Here is a 5485-nt window from a genome sequence, read left to right as displayed (position 1 = left end):
CTGTTGGTGCCTGGGACCAGTAGCTGTGCTGGTCTGGAGGAGAGGTCGTCTGGTTGGCTCAATGTCAGTCTTCTTCCAGTAGATAATCAGTTACCAGGCCCAGAGGAGTGGGGTTTGGTGTAAGCAGGTCCCACCTCCACTGGGGTCTCCTGTCCTGTTCCCTGAAGGCCCACTGTGTTGGTGATGGGGAGAAAAATGGCGACACCCCAGTCTCTCCTTCCTGAACAGGGTGTCTCAAATCACATTGTTCAGGCAGCCCTCACAGAGCAACGCCCACAGTTGGCTTGCCCTGCTCCACAGTCTCTCATGTCTCCTAGGTGTTTGACTGGGATTCAAAACCTGATGTCTTAAAGGATCCTGCACCCGCATAGACCCAGTTCTGTGGTGGTGCCACTCTGCCTTGCCAATAAAGGGCCTTTGGCTGGCACCTGCAGGGTCTTTTATCCTTGGGGAGGCAATAAGCCCTCTTTGCACAGTACTTGAGGAAGGGGTCTGTTCTCTCCCAATGTGACCCTGAGATCACTACTGCCACTACGGCCACTGGGGCCGGCTCCCTCCCCACAGACATGCACATGTGGCTGTGGCTTCTGTCTGGAGATAGTCTTGCACTTTTGAAGACTCTGATCTTCAGCTCCTGAGACTTTCACAATAGTAACAAGTATGCTTTGTATTTCTTGTTCCCTAGTCTGTGGTCTGGAGAGGTTTTCCTCCTGTACTAATTCAGTGCCACAATCTCACAGCCTCTCCATCTTTCCCTTTTATCTCTCCATGGAAGGGCTTCCCTCCCCTCTCTGCCTGCACATTTTATCTCCCTCAATTCACATACACGCACCCGACCCCACCAAGCTGTCTCCCTTGACCTGTGGAGATCCTTCTGCCACTCCATAGATTTCCTGGGTGTTCCAAGTGATCTGACTGCAATATAGCTGTGTTTCAGGGATGAGGGAAAGCCTGGTCCCCCTACTTCACCGCCATCTTAACTCCTTCAAGTGTCTGACTCTTGAATTCGGCTCAGGTCATGATCCAAGGGTTTCAGGATTGAGTCCCACATCAGGCTCCACCCTGAGCATGGAGCCTCTTAAGATTCTCTGTTTCTCTCCCTCTGCTCCTCTCCTTGCCTTGCACACACACACACACACACACACACACACACACACTCTCTCTCTCTCTCTCTCTCTCAAAACAAACTAGAAAAAAACCTTTTTCTTATTATTTTCCATTTTTTTTCTCATTTGGTTCCTCTTTCTAGATATTTCCTCAGTTTCATCTGTCAATGTTTTCACAGAATTTTTTATGCCTGCTATGTAATTTGTAATTGTCAAGGACTCGATTTTGTTCTGTTGTTTCCTATTAATAATATCCTCTCTTATCTCTCTGATGATATCAATTAAAGAGTAAGTTTTTATTTTCCTCTTTATTGTTTCTTTTTTAGTATTTTAAAAATTGCTTATGACCTTTACCTGCCATGCAGAAAACATATTTTTCAAGTGTCTGGCAATCTTTGTGTCCCCAGATACTAAAAAAAATAAAATTAAATTTAAAAAGTTCTGGAGAAATGGGTCAGTAGGTCTTGTTAGGTCAGCTTCACTGTAGTTTTTTTTTTTTTTTTCAAGACCACTAAATTTTTCCACTTTGGACCCCCAAATGTCAGAATCAATAGATCTTCTCTCTTGAGTGATTCAGTTTCTCAAAGAAATAGCTGCCAGTCTCTTGTCTAGGCTGTTGCAATAATCCAGGCAAAGCAAAGATAATGACTTTGGCTAGGACAGCAGCCCGACAAGTGGTGAGAAGGGGTTGAATTATGGATGTGGTTTGAGTGAAGAGTGGACAGGATTTGCTGATGATTTAGATATGAAGATGGAAAATGACAGTCAATGACAACTCCGAGGGTTGTAGTCTGAGAAGTCAGAAGGATGAGGTTGCCATTTACTGTGACAGAAAAGACAACAAGAAGAGCAGGTTTGAGAAAGAATATTGAGAGCTTGGTTTTGGAAATTAAACTTGACATGTTTTTTAGATATCATAGGCATCAACTTATTAATTGCCAAAGTAAATCTGAAAGTAGGTACTGTTGTCAATTTAATTTTACGGATGAGAAAACCAAAGTTGAGAGAAGTTACGCAAGTTGCCCATGCCTGTACACTAATAAATGGCAAAGGCAAAAGAGAACCTGAGTCTTCTGGAATCCAAAATCAGGGTTCATCCCACTACCAATTTGTGCCACCTGTTTCTACAGACTATTTTTTTTACCTTATTCTCTATGACCTAGAATTTCTTTAAGTTGCTTTCAATACAAATTCTTCTTAGTAACTCTCCATCTCTGGTACCCGGTTACTACATATGGTCTGATGGTTAAGCACAGGATTTTAATGTGATGACCACGCATGGCAGAGATTGCTAGTAATCAAATTTCCCCTGAGTTTCCAATGTGTTCATCACTGTCTAGGTAGACACTTAACTCTCAGCTCCCCCTGATAACTAGGTGTGACAATATGACTAAGTTGTGGCTGAGCCATAGGAATGGAAGTGGTATGTGACTTCCAGGTCACTTGGAAGGAAGCTGCCTTCCTTTTTCTTCCTCTTTCCCACTTCCTTTGAACTGGAACTAGGATGTGCTAGAGCATAAGAGATACACGCTAGGAGAAGATGGAGCAAGAAGAGTCTGGGTCCTTAAATGATACTGTAGAGCAGAGCTGACGAACCCATGAGATCATGACCTGAGCCGAAACCAAGAATCGGATGCTTAACCAACTGAGCCACCCAGGCGCCCTGATAACATTTTAAAAGGTGAGAATGAACTATTAACATTAAAAGCAAACAATGGCTCAGAAATTTTATTGGAATGGAGAGAAGTGAGGATCAGGCAGGGATTATTTTTAAAAAGAATACTTCAGTGCTTTGCCCCTTTCCCTTCCTGGTTATGGCAGAAAGGCTAGCTGTCCATCCAAACTTTGTGCTTCCTCTTACAGTGTGGTGTTCGCACTCACTATTCATTCCTAGACCCTCCTAATTAGTTCTTGGCTAAGGGTTTTGTTATTATTATTGTGGTAAAATATACATAACATAAAATTTACTATTGTAACCATTTTTGAATGGTTCAGTTACAGCCCAGTGGTGTTTAGTACATTCACGTTGTTGTAACAGTTGTCGCCACTACCCATCTCTAGAACTTTTCATCATCCCAAATTAAGCTGTATACATTCTATTTATTTATTTATTTATTATTTTTTAAGCTTTAGAATTTTTTGTATTTTAATTCCAGCATAGTAACATACAGTGTTATATTAGTTTCAGGTGTACAATATAGTGATTCAAGAATTCTAGATATTATCAGTGCTCATCATGGTAAGTATACTCTTTAATCCCCGTCACCTATTTCACCTGTCCCCCCACCTCCCCTCTGGTAGCCACCAGTTTGTTCTCTATAGTTAAGAGTCTGTTTCTTGGTTTGTCTCTCTCTTGTCCCCTATGTTCATTTGTTTTGTTTCTTAAATTCCACATATAAGTGAGATCATATGGTATTTGATCTGACCGACTCCATTCATGTTATTGCAAATGGCAGGATTTCATTCTTTTTTATGGCCAAGTAATATTCCATTATATATATACTTCATTGTCTATATATCTATATATCATGTCTTCCATATCCATTCATTAGATGATGGACACTTGGGCTGTTTACATAATTTGGCTGTTGTAAATCATGCTGCAATGAACATAGGGGTGCATTCATCCTTTTGAATTAGTGTTTTTATAGTTTTGGGTAAATACCCAGTACGGCAATTACTGGATCACAGAGTAGCTCTATTTTTGACTTTTTTTTATTTTTTATTTTTTAAATTTTTTTTCAACGTTTATTTATTTTTGGGACAGAGAGAGACAGAGCATGAACGGGGGAGGGGCAGAGAGAGAGGGAGACACAGAATCGGAAACAGGCTCCAGGCTCTGAGCGTTCAGCCCAGAGCCCGACGCGGGGCTCGAACTCACGGACCGCGAGATCGTGACCTGGCTGAAGTCGGACGCTTAACCGACTGCGCCACCCAGGCGCCCCTATTTTTGACTTTTTGAGGAGCCTCCACACTCTTTTCCACAATGGCTGTGCCAGTTTGCATTCCCACCAACAGTGCACAAAGTTTCCTTTTTCTTGACATCTTTGACAATACTTGTTGTTTCTAGTGTTTTTGACATTTGCCATTTTTATTTATTTATTTATTTATTTATTTTTTAATATATGAAATTTATTGTCAAATTGGTTTCCATACAACACCCAGTGCTCATCCCAAAAGGTGCCCTCCTCAATACCCATCACCCACCCTCCCCTCCCTCCCACCCCCCTCAACCCTCAGTTTGCTCTCAGTTCTCAACAGTCTCTTAGGCTTTGGCTCTCTCCCACTCTAACCTCTTTTTTTTTTTTTCCCCTCCCCCATGGGTTTCTGTTAAGTTTCTCAGGATCCACATAAGAGTGAAACCATATGGTATCTGTCTTTCTCTGTATGGCTTATTTCACTTAGCATCACACTCTCCAGTTCCATCCACGTTGCTACAAAAGGCCATATTTCATTTTTTCTCATTGCCACGTAGTATTCCATTGTGTATATAAACCACAATTTCTTTATCCATTCATCAGTTGATGGACATTTAGGCTCTTTCCATAATTTGGCTATTGTTGAGAGTGCTGCTATGAACATTGGGGTAAAAGTGCCCCTATGCATCAGTACTCCTGTATCCCTTGGATAAATTCCTAGCAGTGCTATTGCTGGGTCATAGGGTAGGTCTATTTTTAATTTTCTGAGGAACCTCCACACTGCTTTCCAGAGTGGCTGCACCAATTTGCATTCCCACCAACAGTGCAAGAGGGTTCCCGTTTCTCCACATCCTCTCCAACATCTATAGTCTCCTGATTTGTTCATTTTGGCCACTCTGACTGGCGTGCGGTGATATCTGAGTGTGGTTTTGATTTGTATTTCCCTGATAAGGAGCGACGTTGAGCATCTTTTCATGTGCCTGTTGGCCATCTGGATGTCTTCTTTAGAGAAGTGTCTATTCATGTTTTCTGCCCATTTCTTCACTGGGTTATTTGTTTTTCGGGTGTGAAGTTTGGTGAGCTCTTTATAGATTTTGGATACTAGCCCTTTGTCCGATATGTCATTTGCAAATATCTTTTCCCATTCCGTTGGTTGCCTTTTAGTTTTGTTGGTTGTTTCCTTTGCTGTGCAGAAGCTTTTTATCTTCATAAGGTCCCAGTAATTCAATTTTGCTTTTAATTCCCTTGCCTTTGGGGATGTGTCCAGTAAGAGATTGCTACGGCTGAGGTCAGAGAGGTCTTTTCCTGCTTTCTCCTCTAAGGTTTTGATGGTTTCCTGTCTCACATTCAGGTCCTTTATCCATTTTGAGTTTATTTTTGTGAATGGTGTGAGAAAGTGGTCTAGTTTCAATCTTCTGCATGTTGCTGTCCAGTTCTCCCAGCACCATTTGTTAAAGAGAC

The sequence above is a fragment of the Herpailurus yagouaroundi genome, unplaced genomic scaffold (genome assembly GCF_014898765.1).
Source record: "Herpailurus yagouaroundi ecotype Mexico unplaced genomic scaffold, PumYag 28, whole genome shotgun sequence".
NCBI classification, from domain to species: Eukaryota; Metazoa; Chordata; class Mammalia; order Carnivora; family Felidae; genus Herpailurus; species Herpailurus yagouaroundi.
The sequence above is the reverse complement of the archived record's forward strand: the minus strand, read 5'-3'. Positions refer to the sequence as shown.